This window comes from Leptopilina boulardi, unplaced genomic scaffold (genome assembly GCF_019393585.1).
Source record: "Leptopilina boulardi isolate dan_hultmark-lab unplaced genomic scaffold, ZJU_Lbou_2.1 LbouV2_300, whole genome shotgun sequence".
Taxonomy (NCBI): domain Eukaryota; kingdom Metazoa; phylum Arthropoda; class Insecta; order Hymenoptera; family Figitidae; genus Leptopilina; species Leptopilina boulardi.
The window spans coordinates 348,885-368,876 of record NW_026137864.1 but is presented as its reverse complement, the minus strand read 5'-3'; the positions used below and the strand labels follow the sequence as shown (position 1 = coordinate 368,876).

General features: G+C 27.2%; 1 long non-coding RNA gene across 1 annotated transcript in view; it reads right to left on the bottom strand.

Moving 5' to 3' along the window:
* The window catches only part of LOC127282616 (uncharacterized), an 86,706-nt gene that overhangs the window by 9,285 nt on the left and 57,429 nt on the right, over positions 1–19,992 (bottom strand). Inside the window, exon 4 of the long non-coding RNA XR_007843219.1 lies at positions 7,556–7,635. This is a non-coding gene — a long non-coding RNA (uncharacterized LOC127282616). The remainder of the gene's footprint in view (positions 1–7,555; positions 7,636–19,992) is intronic.

The following is a 19,992-nucleotide window of genomic DNA, read 5'->3' as shown; positions in this document are numbered from 1 at the left end:
CCCATACAAAAACTCATGGGAAATTGGGACAGGAATTGGCATAGGAAAATATCAAAACGAGGTTCCTCCATGTCATTTCCTATGTCAAATCTTATGTCAAATATCATGTTAAATACCATGTTAAATACTAATTGAGATCCTTTATCACTTTTTGAAAAATTTTCCCATGTCAAACCCCATGTCATTTCCCAAGTAAAAACCTTTATCATTTTTTTGAAAAATTTTCCCATGTCATTTCCCATGTGAAATCTTTTATCATTTTTTTGAAAAATTTTCCCATGTCAAATCCTCTTTCGCCTTATCGAAAATACCCACATAGGAAAGCATATGGGAATCCACATGGGACACCATATGGGAATCCACATGGGAAATGGAATACGATTTCATGTGCATTCTTCCAAATGATAAAACAAATAGATTTAAGCATAGGAAATCATATAAGATTTCATATAGATTCTGAAATTTCAACCTAAGATTTCACATGGATTTACATATAGGAAACGATATAGGATTTTATTCGGAAATTTTTTAGTTGGCTGCTTTATGCAGGCGGCAGTTTACAAAAAAAATTAATTATTTGATTAAATATCAAATAATAATACTTCAACTCATCTGAAAATAAAAAAAAGTTTACTTTACTTCTGCCTTAGACTCTCAGCTTTTATAGTATTCCAGACTGATCTCAATTGTGAGAGAAAATATTTTCACCATCTGGTGGTGAAACAATGAAACTATAATGACGATCAACATCTATATTGAAATTTCCTATGTCATTTCCCATGTCATTTCCCATGTGAAATCTTATCATTTTTTCGAAAAATTTTCCCATGTCATTTCCCATGTGAATTCCTTTATCATTTTTTTCAAAAAATTTTCCCATGTCATTTCCCATGTGAAATCTTTTATTATTTTTTGAAAAAATTTTCCCATATCAATTCCCACGTCAAACCTCATGTCATTTGCCATGTGAAATCCTTTATCGTATTCCATTTCCTCTGTGGATTCCCATATGCTTTCCCATGTGGGTATTTTCGATAGGGCGAAAGAGGATTTGTCAAAAAAATGATGAAGGATTTCACATGGGAAATGACATGGGAAAATTTTTTCGAAAAAATGATAAGATTTCACATGGGAAATGACATGGGAAAATTTTTCGAAAAAATGATAAGATTTCACATGGGAAATGACATGGGAAATGACATAGGAAATTTCAATATAGATGTTGATCGTCATTATAGTTTCATTGTTTCACCACCAGATGGTGAAAATATTTTCTCTCACAATTGAGATCAGTCTGGAATACTATAAAAGCTGAGAGTCTAAGGCAGAAGTAAAGTAAACTTTTTTTTATTTTCAGATGAGTTGAAGTATTATTATTTGATATTTAATCAAATAATTAATTTTTTTTGTAAACTGCCGCCTGCATAAAGCAGCCAACTAAAAAATTTCCGAATAAAATCCTATATCGTTTCCTATATGTAAATCCATGTGAAATCTTAGGTTGAAATTTCAGAATCTATATGAAATCTTATATGATTTCCTATGCTTAAATCTATTTGTTTTATCATTTGGAAGAATGCACATGAAATCGTATTCCATTTCCCATGTGGATTCCCATATGCTTTCCTATGTGGGTATTTTCGATAAGGCGAAAGAGGATTTGACATGGGAAAATTTTTCAAAAAAATGATAAATATTTCACATGGGAAATGACATGGGAAAATTTTTCAAAAAAATGATAAAGGTTTTTACTTGGGAAATGACATGGGGTTTGACATGGGAAAATTTTTCAAAAAAGTGATAAAGGATCTCAATTAGTATTTAACATGGTATTTAACATGATATTTGACATGGGATTTGACATAGGAAATGACATGGAGGAACCTCGTTTTGATATTTTCCTATGCCAATTCCTGTCCCAATTTCCCATGAGTTTTTATATGGGATCCCATGTGGTTTCCCATGTGGGGAATGGGGTTTTACATAGTTTTTGACATAGGATCCCATGTGGTTTCCCATGTGGTTTCCCATGTGGGGATTTTCAATAGGGAAGTTATATCAAAAAGAGATCGTTTTGTGTATCATTTTTAGAAATGATTTTAGAAACGGTCTCATTTTTTTATGCAAAAAATTTAATCAATTTATATCAATCATGGCCGAATTGAATCGACTCAAAATTAAACGAATTTTTTTCAGTTATTTTGGTAATAGTACAATTGCGGAGACCATTTCACTATTTAATTTGAAAATGAAAATAACAGAAAATCAAAGACAATGTGCAATTCGATAATTAAAAAGTGACAGCTTATAAACATAACCTAAAATGCATGAGAAAAAATTTGTCGATAAAATCTATATAGCCGAGCTTTTTAGAAGGTAGATGGCAGCACTCATCTATTTTTTTTTCTTTAAATTTTTTCTGAATCGTTTTTATAAAAAGCAAAACTGCCATCTACCTTCTAAAAAGCTCGGCTATATTGATTTTATCGACAAATTTTTTCTCATGCATTTTAGGTTATGTTTATAAGCTGTCACTTTTTAATTATCGAATTGCACATTGTCTTTGATTTTCTGTTATTTTCATTTTCAAATTAGATAGTGAAATGGTCTCCGCAATTGTACTATTACCAAAATATCTGAAAAAATTCGTTTAATTTTGAGTCGATTCAATTCGGCCATGATTGATATAAATTGATTAAATTTTTTGCATCAAAAAATGAGACCGTTTCGTGTATCATTTCTAAAAATGATGCACAAAACGATCTCTTTTTGATATAACTTATGTGCATCAAAACGTTGCAATAGAAAAAGATACAACCAAGTTTACTGTGCGTTTTAAAAATATTTAAAAAAAATTTTTTTTCCCGAAACTTTGAGTTTTTTGAAAAAATGAATTTGTATACACAAAAATTATGACAAGTCGAGCGCAATTAAATAATTTATTTTCAATAAAATAAAAAATATTGTTCAATTACCTATATTTAATAATAACAGTATATATAAAATAAACCATTTATTGAATTTACAATTAATTGATTATATATATACCATTAATAGTGTAATAATTCAATTTTAGAAAATTTATCGTTTATTGTAACACTGCACTGTTTATAATTATCTTTTAATTAAAACATATATTAATTTTGAAACCATCAATTATATCGAAAATTCGATCAACAATTATAATTAAATTTACGACTAATTGAAAACAGAATTATAATTAAAATTACCATTAATTGAAGTAAACTTTAATTAAAATTTCTATATCAGAGAATTATTATCATACTAATTATATTAAAATTATTATTACATTAATTATTTATCATTAAAATTTAATATTAAAGTTATATATTATAGAGAATTTTGAAAACTACGATTAAATGAAATTAATTTATTATTATCACAGCATCAGTCATTGATATGTTACCTTCTTTATTTTTTTTTTTTTTTATATTTATTTCCTTTTTCTTTTCAAATAGTGTAAACAAATACAAAATTAAATGGTAATTACTAATTAGTGTCATCATTATCGAAGAAGACAATCAATAGGCGATTGCTTCCGAGCTTTGACCTCTAAGATTGATCGGCTGCAGATTATTGCAATTCGTTGAACTGAATTTAAATGCACTGCAATAAGGAAATGCGCTACGCGGATTATGACCTCGTTACCTACACTAGTTTGCACTTAAACGAGAATTGACCTCAACGAAAAAATTAAAAAAAAGAAAAAAAAAAAAAAAGAAGAAAAAGAACCAAACTTATTGCTGAAAAGTGAATTGGTGAATGAATACGGATGTTAAGCATATATATGTATAATGTTGTCAATTCAGTGACACCGAGAGCAAAAAACTCATTATGGAGGAGTGAAATAAAAAAAAATATTACAAAAAGGAGTGAATGAATATCTCATAAAATTCATTAGTTCTAGTTTTGATATGTAAAGATTTTATTAGATATAGAATTTTTATTCGACCGAAAGGGGCGCATGATTAATTTACAAAATCATTAATTAGAATTATCATTTTAAAGAATTTTATTAGAAATAATTATTTTTTAGACGAATTTTCAAATTCCGAATTACCATTTGATAAAATTTCTTTTTATATATACGAATTTTTAATTAAGAAAATTTTTAGCTACTAAATATTTGTATGGCAGAATTTTTATTTTATAGTCATTTAATTTACATGAATTTTTATTTAAGAAAAATTTTAATTTAAGAGAGTTTTAATTTAACAGAATTTTCATTCAATCGAATTTTGTATGATTCGAATATTTAAATGGCAAAATTTCCAAATTCATCGAATTCTAATTTGCATGAATTGTTAATTGATAGAATTTTTAAGACGTTGAATTTTCATTTGTCCGAAATTACAAATAGCCGAACAAACAATATCGACAGAAAGATTTCGGTGCAATTTTTGGAAATTGACCAATTAGAAATTATCAAGAAAATTGTGATTGGTCAATTTTAAAAATTGCGCCGAAATCTTTCTGTCGATTGTTTATTCGGTCATTTGTAATTTCGGACAAATGAAAATTCAGCGTCTTAAAAATTCTATGAATTATAAATTTGTACAAATAAAAATTCGGTGAATTAGAATTTCTGTCGTTTAAAAATTCGATCTGTTGTCGTGAGTTTTTTAGGTTATATTTTATGATAATTGTTAATAATATTTTTTTATAAAAGGAAATACCTATTTCTTTTTTTATATATTATATTTCAATTTTAATTTCTTTTTAAACGAATTTTCACTTAATAAAATTTTTTAGGTACAGAATTTTTATTTTACAGAATTGTGAAAAACTGCAAATGTCGGACAAACAATGAACAGAAAGCTTTCGGCGTGAATTTAAAATATTTAAACAATCAGAAATTATCAAGAAAATTTGTGATTGGTTGATTTTTAAATTCCCGCCGAAAGTTTTCTGTCGAACATTTTTTGCAGTTTGTGGACAAATGTAAATTCGACATTTTAAGAATTCTATCAAATAAAAAATTTTGGACAAATGAAGATTCTTAGCGAATTGAAAATTTTTGCATTTAAAAATTCGAATCACTTCAAATTCTGTTGAATGAAAATTATTCAAAAATAATATGTAACGCTCTGCGAGAAAAGGGACCTTACGTCAAAAAAAATTTTAGGTTATGTTTATGAATTTCGACGTGAAATTACTCATAGAGAATCATATATTAATTCAAAACATTTATGATTAAAATAACATAACCTAAATTATTTTTTTTGACATAAAGTCCCTTCTCTCGTGGAGGTTTGAGTATTGCCAAGCTTTTATCTTGACAATTGGAAGCAAGATAAAAAAAGTTATCGCTCAATGCATAAAAACTTGAAAATCAAAGTCAAACTGTTTCAGTATTTTGTCGAGCATTTCTAAGAAAACAGAATTAAAAATCATACCAAAATTTTTTCTTATTCCTTATGACTTCTATAACAGAAATTCACTTGAATTTTTGATTTTTGTCAATTTGGTTAATAATGGCAAGATGTTCCAATTTGCCCTGAGTTTTCGAATTTTTGGGGTAAATGGGGACAGCTTGTCATTATTAACCAAATTGACAAAAATCAAAAATTCAAGTAAATTTCTGTTATGGCAGTCATAAGGAATAAGAAAAAAATTTGGTATGATTTTTAAGTCTGTTTTTTTTAAATGCGAGACAAAATACTGAAATAGAAAAAAATAAATAAATAAAAAAAATTTTAAAAATTTCAATTGGTTCAACTATTAAATATCTACTACAAATTTTTTCAAGTTTTTTCATCCTTTAATACAGTAATATACTTAAGGAAACTTTTTTCTTAAAACTTTCTTAAAAACTATGCTATCCCCATTTACCCCAAATTTTATGAAATTTTCTAAATTTTGGGGTAAATGAGGACAGTCAGTTTCATGCGTTTAAAGCTTATCTAAATTTTTTTCTGCTGCATAAAATTAATCCTGGAAATGTAAATAACAACTTAAAAAAATATAAACCCGCAAATATTACCTTTTAAAGGAAGAAACTTACGTAATTTGTGAAAAATAGCGATTTTGTCCCCATTTACCGCAACTGATCCTAATTGGTTTAAATAAAAAATCTCTTTATTGAAAATTCGGTTAAATAAAAATTTTGTATTATGATAATTTTGCAAAATAAAAATTCTGTTAAATAGAAATTATATGAAATAAAAATTCAGTGAACTAGATAATCTGTTGTATAAAAGTTCGACTGAATAAATATTCCTTTAATTATAAATAGAGTTAAATAAAAATTTAATTTCGAAACTGTAGAAATTCCAAAATAATTCAGTTTGCGGAATATTCATGCGTCCCAAAAAAATATTTTTTTGTTGCGTTTAAAAACGACTTTTAGTCATTATATACTAAAAGCAACATTAGGCATTCGACCACATCCGAGTTGAATCACAGAATATAATGTTGTTGTCAACGGCCTATGCTCAATATATATATATATATATATATATGTATGTTTCATTGAAACAAAAGATCAGAATCTGTAAAGCATAAGCTATACATATATGCTTTTGTAAAGGAAGACATGATTCACAGATTAATTTGCAGTTCTTTTTGGCCCATATAGTTTTTTTCGCCTCTTGAATATATCGTTCCAAAAATAACTTACAATTTAGAGTTTAATGCCACTTGCGCTATAACTATTACGTATACACTTTTCAAAATATTTTTTCCGCACTTTATACTTCCTGTACAAATAAAAAAGAATCGGTACGCATCGTAAAAAAAAAGTAATAACCAACATAGAAAGTATAATTTATTGATGTTTTTTTTTAATAAAATTAAATTAAAATCAAAATCTTATGCCCTTATATTATATGTACATCTCAAGAATTATATTATATTTTCAAGTATAAGCAAAAAGATGTGTTGGTGGATTAAACTGAATTTTTTATCGCAGACAACCAATTATTTAATTGTAACAGATTTCCTGCTACTGCTGACAACGATAAATACATTCTTCCTACATTGAATTCTTTGTTGTGATATAGTAAGACTTATCTAACATTCGAGAAAAATATTTTTTCACTATCGACCGGGGTAATTATACCCACAAAAATGATGGTTTTTCTTTCCTCAAAATCTCATTAAAATTCAGAATTAAAAAAACAGGGAATTTAAAAAAAGCGCCGAAATCTTTCTATTGATTGTTTGTTTGGTTATTTGCAATTTCGGACAAAAAAAAATTCAGTGTTTTAAGAATTCTGTATAATTTAATTTAAATTCGCACAAAAACACTTTTTATCGATTTCTTTTTGGACACTTGAAGTTTTGGACAAATGGAAATTCGGCGTTTTAAGAATTCTATCAAACAACAATTTGTGCAAATAAAAATTCAAATCATTTGAGATTTTGTTGAATGAAAATTCTACTAAATTAATATTGGGTTAAGTTAGAATTTTTTTTTTCACTTTGATCACTTCACTTGAAATTTCTCATATATTTATTCGTATATTAGTAATATAATTGTTTATCGTACTAGGAAAACATTTTTCATCAAATAATAAAAATATAAATCACTTACGTTTGTGTTGGGGAAAAGTTTCACTGCTAATGTTTACCACCACAAGTTATTGACTACTTGAATCATCATCTTGAGATAACCTTAAAAAAAATGCTTTGTTTGTACTTTTTGAATATTAAAACATCTTCTTTTGTTGATAAAACCTTTTTTTATATATTTTTAACAATTAATTACGGAAATGAAAATTCAGTTATAGAAAAAAGTTCTTAAATTGAAATTTGGCTATAAATGAAAATTTCACTAATGAGATACAAAAATTTTCCGAATTTCTAAAATATATTTTCTAATTTTTCTTTTTCTAATAAAGTTCCATTTTATTCGATTTTTCTAAAATAAAATTTTTCTACATTGTACGCTCATTTACAAGTAAATAAGTAAGTAAAATAATTAAAAAAATTTTATTCTTTTTAATCAAGTTCAATTTCTTATTTTTTATTGTTTTATAATCGTTGATTATAAACTTTACATCCGAAAAGTCATATCTCTAAAAGTTTGTTTCTTGTCAAAACTAAACATATTACATTTTTAGTAAATTCATCATCAAAAAAGCTCGTGCACAGGATTTCTGTCTAGGGCATCTGATTAAAAATAATCGAGGACACCAATGCAATAACCAGACGAACGCTCGGACCGGCCGCGCTGAAGCCAGTCAACGAATGAAAAAGTCGAAAAAATTAAAATTCAAAATTTTGATTTTTGAAATATACTACGTTGTAGAAAATAAAACGGCGCATCTTTTTTTCCTTTAACTTTTTTTTGTAGAATGAATAGTTTTGACAATAATTGCAAAAAACTAAATATTTTCAATCAACAAATTTTATTGAATTTTTAAACACAAATCGTTCCAGTTCCGACAAATATTAATGAATTTATTTCAACTTTGGTATACCCACGCATTTAGGTCTAGAGAAGACGATAGCATGATGAAAAAGTTAAAAACCGTAAATTATTTAATTATTTATTAATTTAAATAATAACTTACCTGTACTCTCGTTTTCCTATCTTCGCCGACAAAAAGTCTGTGGGGAACTTTTTCGTTGAAAAAACTTCCAGTGAGACATTTGTTCCTCACATATCGAAGAAGTTTTGTGGAAAAATTCAGATCGATTTATTCAAAACTGACGAAGATACACAATTTTTAATGAAAAACACGTAACGCCAATCAAAATAACTCCACGATCCACGATCCAACACTGCCAGACGGCATTGTCGATAAGGTCGATGTTCAGCAATATAAACACACAAATCAGCCAAAGCGTTGCGTGTTTTTCATTAAAAATTGTGTATCTTCGTCAGTTTTGAATAAATCGATCTGAATTTTTCCACAAAACTTCTTCGATATGTGAGGAACAAATGTCTCACTGGAAGTTTTTTCAACGAAAAAGTTCCCCACAGACTTTTTGTCGGCGAAGATAGGAAAACGAGAGTACAGGTAAGTTATTATTTAAATTAATAAATAATTAAATAATTTACGGTTTTTAACCTTTTCATCATGCTATCGTCTTCTCTAGACCTAAATGCGTGGGTATACCAAAGTTGAAGTAAATTCATTAATATTTGTCGGAACTGGAACGATTTGTGTTTAAAAATTCACGGAGAGAAATAGATGGTACGTGGTACTATCTAGATAGTATCAGGTATCATATATGATACATATACGGACAGGAATCTATATTGTACGGGATACTATACATATTGTACGGAGTACCATCTTGATTGTAAAGTGGGTAACATAACCTCACTTTTTTAACATCTAGATGGTACCGAGTAGCATATAGATTGTACCGGATACCATCTACTTTTTACCATCTTAAGTTCATAATTTCTTACCATCTATTTCTCTCCGTGTTCAATAAAATTTGTTGATTAAAAATATTTAGTTTTTTGCAATTATTGTCAAAACTATTCATTCTACAAAAAAAAGTTAAAGAAAAAAAAGATGCGCTGTTTTATTTTCTACAACGTAGTATATTTCAAAAATCAAAATTTTGAATTTTAATTTTTTCGACTTTTTCATTCGTTGACTGGCTTCAGCGCGGCCGGTCCGAGCGTCCGTCTGGTTATTGCATTGGTGTCCTCGATTGTCGCATTTATACAGATGTCATGCAAATTTTTTTTATTGCATATGAATTAAATACTGATTTTTTAAGTCAGAAAAAAATTGCAACTTTTAGACAATTTTTATATATACACTGTAAAAAATAAAAAAAATTTACATTTTGAAATAGTAAAATTACATTTTAGAAATTATGTAATTTTACTACTCCTAGTGAGGTATTAATACACTTTTTAAATTTAGAAATACAATCGAACTTGTAATTTTACAACTTTCGTAGCGGGAAAAGGACAAAACGTTGTAATAGTACAAGATTGTATTGTCTTTGTGTGAGTTTCCAAGTAGGTAAGAAAATGGACCCTCTTTGAAAGTAACAAAAATACTCTATAATGCACAAGTACACAAAATTGTAGTCTTATATTTTTTTGTGGAAATTTACATTTATAAAAATTAAATAAACCCACTCAAAATAGTAAATTTAAAAAACCCAGTAGTTTTTCAACTTTGAAAATGAAACAAATACAATTTTCTCACTTTTGCATATAAAAGTAAATATACTCATTTGTCACTTTAAAAGTAATAGTTATGATAATACTTAGGTGTTGTGAATTACTTTTCGTTTTTTAATAATATTATTAATATAATATATATATATATATATATATATATTTATGTGACCCGATATGAAACGCAATGTAACCTAAAATTTTTTGCTCAATATATTCCTTTTTATTCCTTTTTATCTCGTCACACACATATTAATATATTAATATTATATATTGTAACTCAAATAATAATAATTTGTTACAAATAAATGTTTATATAAATTTGATTATTTGTATCACATATTTTTCATTGCAATGAAGAAAAGTAATAATTCTATAATATAAAAATAAATGGCAATTAAAATATTTTTAATACGATTGCACACAAAAAATAGCATTGGTAAAAATGACTGAAAATATGTAGTTAAAAAAAGCAGTTAAAAGTACCATATTCAGAACCATTTAAACTAAACTCAGACATTTGGTGGTACTAAATTTTAGTAGTCAATTTCACCTAGTCAAAATTACTAATATTTGTAGTTGAAATAACTGTCATGTGATTTTAAATGGCTTTACAACATATTAATAGTTAAAACTACTGTTAGAAATTGTTATTTTTAGGATTTGCGTTTAGGTGAAAGAAACATTTCTTATTAGTTGCAGAAAAAAATTTGATTTACTGTTTTCATGTAGTTAAAATAAGTGTTGAAAATAGTTATTTTTATGATTTATGTAGTTGAAGAAACCATTTCTTCCTAGATGCAGTAAAACCATTAGACTTACTGTTTTATGTAATTAAAATAAGTATTAAAAATAGTTATTTTTATAATTTGTATAGTTGAAAGAATGTCCTCAAATATCATGCAAGCCATCTTAGCGTGCGTGCGTGGTTAGATGGTTAAGTTGTCGGCTTGCGAATGTTAGGGTCGTGCGTTCAATCCCCAGCGTTTAGGGATTTTTCTCTGTTAGGTATACAAAAATTAAATAACATAAGGCATATATAAACGAAAGTAGTAGGGGAGAGGGTGAAAAAATGGATCTCAATACTAGTATTAATAATAATAATTTTACTACTTTGAATAGTTTTTTTTTCTAAATTTTACAGTTGATTTAACCGTTTTTACATAGTTGTCTCAACTACTTTTTGTTAATAGGCGCCTCCTAGAACTAGGAGAAATAGTTAAAATTTAGTCAAATTTACCATGATTTTTTTTCAGTGTATAATATTTAAAATTACCGTGTGGTGTACTTTTACACTACGAGATGTAAATTTACAAATTCTAAAAGTAAAATTCCCCATTCTAGATGCTGTTATACTGTTTTATGTACTTATGCCACTTTCACAGTAGGTAAGATTTTGGACCTACGTAGAAAATGCCCAAGTAGAAATGTGCCACTGGCATAGTACTGACCCAACACTGCCAGTCAGTATAACAGTACTGACTGCCGTACTGGGCCAGTAGTGGACCAACCCTGGCTGGTAACGCTGTCCAGTACTGATTTTGTCCCGCTCACCAGTACTAACGTAGTACTAGAATAATACTGGCATAATACTGGCAAAGTACTCATCCGGACTTAAAATCTCACTTTTTTACAAAATGCTAAAACACGCTTTCCAATGCAAATTTCATCCTTATTAGCTTATTACTCCCATTTTTACCACGAACAGGTAATGTGAAGCCAATAATAGTTAATGTTATTTAGAATATATAAAATATTATTCACAATAAATAATTAAAATAATAATTATCACTTATATTAATTAAATTATTTTATTTTTAATAAATTATTTTACAAAAAATAATTTGTGTTGTAAATTTTTTTATTTTTTTAAATTCATAACATTTAATTTTTTTTACTTTGCACTTATACTTAATTTAATAATTATTTAATAATTGATATTACACATGAACAAATATTGGGTGCAGTTCCGAATAGCACATACCTCTGATTTCGATAAAACTTGGTATCCCTACGTAATTTGGTGCGCTGATTACGAAAATCATAGTGAAAATTGGCGGAAATTTAATTATCATGGTAAAAACCATAAAAAACACCATAAAATCATGGTTTTTTTCGATTATCTCGTAAAAAACAAAAAACTTCGAAAAAAGTTTTAGACGAAAGTTGTAGATCTCTAAAAAACACACATTTCATGTTTTATGCATTTTTTACCAAAAGTCATTATTTTTCGAGAAAAACGCAAAATAGTAAACACGGCCTTCGGCCGCGTAAGTTACTGCTCGCTTCTCTTTTTAAGAAATCTTGGCGAGAGGGGGTGGATGTGTCCGAAAGTAATTTGCAGAAATTATCATATTCACCATTACTCAGGATCCAACGAATTCCGCAAAATACTTTCGGCCATATCCACCCCCTCTCGCCAAGGTTTTTTTAAAAAGAAAAGCGAGCAGTACCTTACGCGGCCGAAGGCCGTGTTTACTATTTTGCGTTTACCGCTGCTGTAGACTCCACCCCACAATTTCTGCAAATTACTTTCGGACACATCCACCCCCTCTCGCCAAGATTTCTTAAAAAGAGAAGCGAGCAGTACCTTACGCGGCCGAAGGCCGTGTTTACTATTTTGCGTTTTTCTCGAAAAATAATGACTTTTGGTAAAAAATGCATAAAACATGAAATGTGTGTTTTTTAGAGATCTACAACTTTCGTCTAAAACTTTTTTCGAAGTTTTTTGTTTTTTACGAGATAATCGAAAAAAACCATGATTTTATGGTGTTTTTTATGGTTTTTACCATGATAATTAAATTTCCGCCAATTTTCACTATGATTTTCGTAATCAGCGCACCAAATTACGTAGGGATACTAAGTTTTATTGAAATCGGAGGTATGTGCTATTCGGAACTATATCCCAAATATTGTACTTATAACACTTAAAACTAAGAACGAAAAATCTCGCACGCATGGGGGATCGAACCCTAAACCCTTAGAACGCAAGTCAGATACGCATACCGCACAGCCGCGCTGGCTTGAAGTGCTGACTTGAAGTAGTTCACCTAATACAAAAGTTTTGATTTCAAAGTTTGTATTATCTATTGATCACGAAAATAAAATGAATTTATTCTTAAATTTTTTAAACTCACAAAATTTTTTCAATTTTTACAAAGATTTAATGAAATAAAACTGGATATCAATTTCAGTTAAATATTTTTAATAAATTATTTTTTTTTAAATAATATTAAAACAGACAAAAATGATTGATGAATTACATAATTAAAAATAAGTTAATAAAAGAAGACTGTAAAATATGAATGGTGAAAAATTTTTTAAATTTAATATTTAATTATTAATAATATTTAAAAATTACAGTGAAAAAATTACATTTGCTTTATTTTTAAAACTATTAGAAAAAAATTCTCAACTTATTATTGTATGCATGATAAATAACTTAATGCACATATTTCAATGAGTACTAAAATAACTAAAAAAACATAAATATATTTTATATAGGTATATAATAATACATTACAATTACATCCAAAATTTTGAGGGAAAGTATTCGAAAGAAATTAATATACATTTTTTTAAATAAAAAATCATCGTTTTCTACCTATTGAAATAATTTAAAGACTTTTTCATTTAATGTTTTTTATCACCGACATAATACTGATTCGGTGTATTAGTCAGTACACTGCCAGTACTGAAAGTCAATACCGACAGCCAGTATTGGATCAGTACCATGCCGGTGTTTAATTACGGCGAGCTACGGATATTTCTACTTGGGTGGTAATGTTACAAGAAATATTTTTTACAGTGTACAGTAGGGTGCCCAGAAAAAAAGTCAACTTTTGAATTTCTATAACGCAACCCCAAAGTTTTATTCTTTAGTAGAAAAAAAAAGATACGTATTTTTTTAAAACAATTTTTATCAATATTTAGAGGTCGCGCTAGTCGATTTTTTCTTAAAAAATGGATTTTTTGGGTTAATTAACTATTATATAGGTAAAAACAATGCAAAAAAATTCGCACCTTTCACGAAATTACTCTAATGTTATCGCCAAATATCGACCTTGTGCAAACTGAAAAGAAATATATGATTTAAAGATTAAAATTGACATCAAAAGTTAAAAATTTGAAATCGAAATGTAGAAATGGGCTCAAAAAATCCGTAAATCATTTTTTAACTTATAGTAGTTACTATGATTTTGTTGTGTGCTCAAATGCCTGTAATTTATACTATATGTGATTACAAAAAAATAACCTCTAAAGATAACCTGTACATTTTCTTGGCACCTATGACATTTCTAATGGATATTTTTGCAAATAATAAGTTCGAATCACATTATTTATTAGTTTTTCGAGCCTTCAATTACGAATTAGATGTAAACTTTGGTTGTCCATATTGGGTTTTTGAATTTTGTAAAATTGATTTCAGATTCTTATTCAGCGACCTGAAAAACCCCCGAATAACAAATTTCCATCAAATTAGCCTGATTTTTTAAAAAACTTGCTCCATATTGGTTTCGCCATTTTGAATTTTGAAATGTTAACATCTAATTCGTAATTGAAGGCTCGAAAAACTAATAAATAATGTGATTCGAATTTATTATTTGCAAAAATATCCATCAGAAATGCCAAGAAAATGTACAGGTTATCTTTAGAGGTTATTTTTTTGTAATCACATACACAGTAATCTTGGTTGTATCTTTTTCTATTGGAACGTTTTGATGCACATAAGTTATATCAAAAAGAAATCGTTTTGTGTATCATTTTTAGAAATGATACACGAAACGGTCTCATTTTTTGATGCAAAAAATTTAATCAATTTATATCAATCATGGCCGAATTGAATCGACTCAAAATTAAACGAATTTTTTTCAGATATTTTGGTAATAGTACAATTGCGGAGACCATTTCACTATTTAATTTGAAAATGAAAATAACAGAAAATCAAAGACAATGTGCAATTCGATAATTAAAAAGTGACAGCTTATAAACATAACCTAAAATGCATGAGAAAAAATTTGTCGATAAAATCAATATAGCCGAGCTTTTAAGAAGGTTGATGGCAGCACTCATCTATTTTCTTTCTTTAAATTTTTTCTGAATCGTTTTTATAAAAAGCAAAACTGCCATCTACCTTCTAAAAAGCTCGGCTATATTGATTTTATCGACAAATTTTTTCTCATGCATTTTAGGTTATGTTTATAAGCTGTCACTTTTTAATTATCGAATTGCACATTGTCTTTGATTTTCTGTTATTTTCATTTTCAAATTAAATAGTGAAATGGTCTCCGCAATTGTACTATTACCAAAATATCTGAAAAAAATTCGTTTAATTTTGAGTAAATTCAATTCGGCCATGATTGATATAAATTGATTAAATTTTTTGCATCAAAAAATGAGACCGTTTTGTGAATCATTTCTAAAAATAATACACAAAACGATCTCTTTTTGATATAACTTATGTGCATCAAAACGTTGCAAAGATTTGATGCAATTTTTTGTCTCAATTTGATACTTTTAGGAAAACTGTGTATAGTATAAATTACAGGAATTTGAGCACACAACAAAATCATAGTAACTACTATAAGTTGAAAAATGATTTACGAATTTTTTGAGCCCATTTCTACATTTCGATTTCAAATTTTCAACTTTTGATGTCAATATTTATCTTTAAATCATATATTTTTTTTTAGTTGGCACAAGGTCGATATTTGGCGATAACATTAGTGTAATTTCGTGGAAGGTGCGAATTTTTTTGCATTGTTTTTACCTATATAATAGTTAATTAACCCAAAAAATCCATTTTTTAAGGAAAAATCGACTAGCGCGACCTCTAAATATTGATAAAAATTGTTTTAAAAAAATACGTATCTTTTTTTCTACTAAAGAATAAAATTTTGGGGTTGCGTTATAGAAATTTAAAAGTTGACTTTTTTTCTGGGCACCCTAATATACAGTAACTTATTTTATACATTGAAAAAACATCTTCAATTGTTATTTTTTCAATTGTGTCAAAAGTATGTTGTCAAAAAATTATTTAATAAAAATAAAAATAATTTAATTTTTTTATAAGTTGTGAAGAAAATAGTATATTGTGCATCTAGGGAGGAAAATGGTTCATTTCCGCGAGTGTAGTTTGCAGTTCGAGACGTAACGAGTGCCTGAGCAAATACACGAGACGGAAATCATTTTCCTCCCGAGTTGCACATAATATTTTTTCTAACACACATACCGAAAGTACATAGATTAAAAATAAAGAATGTTAATTTTTCTAAAAACGGTATTTTATTATTAAATTTGAGCAAAAAATATAACTTTTATAGTAAGTCGACTACATTGAGATTAAATTATGTTATTACTGATCAACAGAATTGATAGAATGACAACAAACGTACAGAGACGACAAGCGGCGAAAGTGTACACTATTGTTTACGTGATTATCGATTTTAAATTTGATTCGATATATCGAAATATCAACATTAAACTTAAACTCGATATTTCGAATCAATAGTTTGACAGTAAATTCAATAATATACTGTTCTTGTTCTTCTTAATGTTCTATAAACAACAGAAATAAAAATTGACGTTACGGGGAGGGAAAGTTACATTCCCTCCCTGCTAGTGACGTCACAGGGAGGGAAAGTACTTTTCCTCCCTGTCAGTGACGTCAGCGGGAGGGAAAGTAACTTTCTCTCCCGCTCGCCGGGAAAGACATACGGGTAAGTCCACGTCAGAAATATCAGAATCTGCAAGTGGTTCTTCGATTTTAATGATACTTGGTAAAATTATAGCTTTATATAAGAGCAATTTGTAAGTATAAGGAATTTTTAAAATATCTAAAATTGTAGGAGTTATATCACTTTTAATTTTGATACTGCATTTTTTTCTTTCCTTTATATCTCGGTCAATTTTCAAACAATTTTGATGAATCAAAAACGATTTTTTTCAGAAAATTACGTATTTTCAGAAAATTTTAAAATAAAAATAAAATTTTGTTATTTAAATAGAAAAAAGTAAAAAACAAAATTTCTTTTAGATTTTTTATCAATTTCGACCTCTTTTTTTTAATTTTTAATTTTTTAATAATATTCCTTTTTATTTTATCTTTAATTTAAAAAAAAAATTCATCCTGGAGACTTTTTTAGATCTCGTGATATCGTCCTTTAAATATTATAAGTCTTCATCAATTTGAAAACTGCAGGACTTGCTTCTATCATTACTTTCATTTGTTTGTTGAAATTTTTTATGGTTATGAATAACTATTTGTTTTAGAATCCTCTAAAAGAAAGCGCTAAAAACTTCAGCTACAATTTCAGGTTGCATTGTTAAGGTTTCATTACAATTTATTTTAAATTATAAATATTACAAAAAATAAAAACTTTGCTTCAAATCTATTAATAAAATATTGATTTGCTTGAATTTTCACTTGTTTTAGTCAAGTAATTTAAAAATAAAAACATTATTACGCGAAATTTTCTAGTTTGTAACAATAATATTATAAAACAAATGAAAGTAGAAACACAAATCTGGATCCTAGTTTTCTTGAGATGTGGATATTTAAAGAACGATATCACGAGATCTAAAAAAGTCTCCAGGATGAATTTTTTTTAAATTAAAGATAAAATAAAAAGGAATATTATTGAAAAATTAAAAATTAAAAAAAAGAGGTCGTAATTGAAAAAAAATCTAAAAGAAATTTTGTTTTTTACTTTTTTCTATTTAAATAACAAAATTTTATTTTTATTTTAAAATTTTCTGAAAATACGTAATTTTCTGAAAAAAATCGTTTTTGATTCATCAAAATCGGTTGAAAATTGTCCGAGATATAAAGGAAAGAAAAAAATGCAGTATCAAAATTAAAAATGATATAACTCCTACAATTTTAGATATTTTAAAAATTCCTTTTACTTACACATTGCCCTTATATAAAGCTATAATTTTACCAAGTATCATTAAAATCGAAGAACCACTTGCAGATTCTGATATTTCTGACATGGACTTACCCATACTTTTCTCCCCCTTTACAGATAAGAAATAGTGTACTTTCGGTGCGTGTGTTAGAAAAAATTTTTTTAACAACATTGAAAAAATTACGATTGTAGAGAATGTTTCAAGGAGTAAAATAAGTTATTGTTTATAAAAACAATTTAAATATTAAAAAACAAAGGATTTTTTTCAAATTTAACAAGTTCTTATCGATTGATGACAAGCTAGAACTCTACAATATTATCAGTTGGAAAAATCATAAATTTTGTAATCTTGTTTGCCGACTGTTGATAATGTAGATTCCTGCATTAACAGAAGTCGGTAAAGCGTAAATTTTTGTTTTATTCTCCATCGACAAATGGCTAGGTAGAATCCTCCATTATCGTTTATACGGATTTCTGGATTGCCCACCGGTGGTAAATTGTTTTCCTTCTTTAACGAGTAATGATGAGATAAATTTCTAAATTTCCGGAAGTAGGCGATTTAAATTAGATAGGTTAGATTGCCTGCATTATCAACATCTGGTAAATGCTTTAACCATTATGTAATTGGCCTATCAGGAAAAAAATTAATTATTTTTATAATATATATATAAAATTTTATACAAATTGTATTTTCGCAATATTCTATTACCTGATTATGGTTCATTATGGACTGCGGGAAAAATGTATAGAAATAAAGAAATAAATTTAGTTCTTCCTTTACTGCTGATGATAATGTAGATTACTACATAATTAGCAGCAGGTAAAGCGTGCATTCAAAAATTTAAAATAATTACGAAATTATTTCTAATTAAGTGATTAGATGTGAAAATGGTTTCTGCTTTCAGCCACGTGAAATTTTAAACATAAAGTTACTATAATTTTTTAATTTTTTTTAACAAATTAAAAAAAAATTCTTTACTTTTTGAATTCTATAAAATAGTTGAAATTTGATTTAAAATGTTTATGGAAATTTTTGGGGTAATTCATAAAAATATATATAGCGCGAACGACAATTAAAAATTTTGATTTCGGTAATTTACGGAAATTTTTGAGGTAATTTATGGAAATTTATAGAAATTTTGTCTAAAATTTATAAAAAATATGTAAAGTATGAATCACAATTAAAAATTTTAATTTTGGTAATTTACGGAAATTTTCGCGGTAATTTACAAAAACATATATAACGCGAACGACAATTAAAAATTTTATTTCGGTAATTTATGGAAATTTATACGGTAATTTATAGAAATTTTGGCTATAATTCATAAAAATATGTAAAGCATAAATCGCAATTAAAAATTTTAATTTCGGTAATTTATAAAAATTTTCGCAGTAATTTACAAAAATATATATAGCGCGAACGACAATTAAAAATTTTATTTTGGTAATTTATGGAAATTTATTTGGTAAGTTACAGAATCCGATAAAATTCTACTTTTTTTTTGACCCATAAAAAAATCCAACATTTTTGGAAACTAGGACCCAAAAAAATACTCGTATCTGGCCGTTTTGTTAGATCAAGTCGTTTGTGGTTTTTAGGGGTGAAAACAACCCCTAAATGAAAAGTGACAAGATATCTTTTAAAAATTATTAATATTTTATAAAACTTGGTATCTGGGAGTTTTCGGGGTCGCTGATTATTAATCTGATGTCAGATTTCCGGAAAAAAATGTCAAATTCAATGCAAGGAATTCAATTATTTTATGTATTAACTTGAATTTAAATAAATACAAATTTTTTTAGCTAAAACATTAATTTTTGATTTTTTAATTTAATTAATTCTTAAAATTTAAATAAAATCTATACTTTATATATACCAATCGATTCTTCTTGATGTAAGGAAGTCGATTATATTATATATTATCTTAAATTTTTCTATTTAAAAATTTTTTCAATTAAAAAAAA